The following is a 250-nucleotide window of genomic DNA, read 5'->3' as shown; positions in this document are numbered from 1 at the left end:
TATTAGAACAATAAAGCATTAAAGTGATAACATTAACTACGATAGAAAAGGACTAGCAAAGTCATTAACGCAGAAAAAGATAAAATTACAAATTTAACCCCAAAAAAATAGAAGCAAAATTTAATGTATAAAAAATAATGTAATTTATGTACAAGTCAAAATATGTATGATGCTAATGTAACATGAACTTGTGTATTTTAGCATTTCTCATATTTAATTTAATACATATTTATTCTTACCTTATATGCCT

This window comes from Arachis ipaensis, chromosome B01 (assembly GCF_000816755.2).
Source record: "Arachis ipaensis cultivar K30076 chromosome B01, Araip1.1, whole genome shotgun sequence".
NCBI lineage: Eukaryota > Viridiplantae > Streptophyta > Magnoliopsida > Fabales > Fabaceae > Arachis > Arachis ipaensis.
This window is presented reverse-complemented; position numbering follows the sequence as displayed.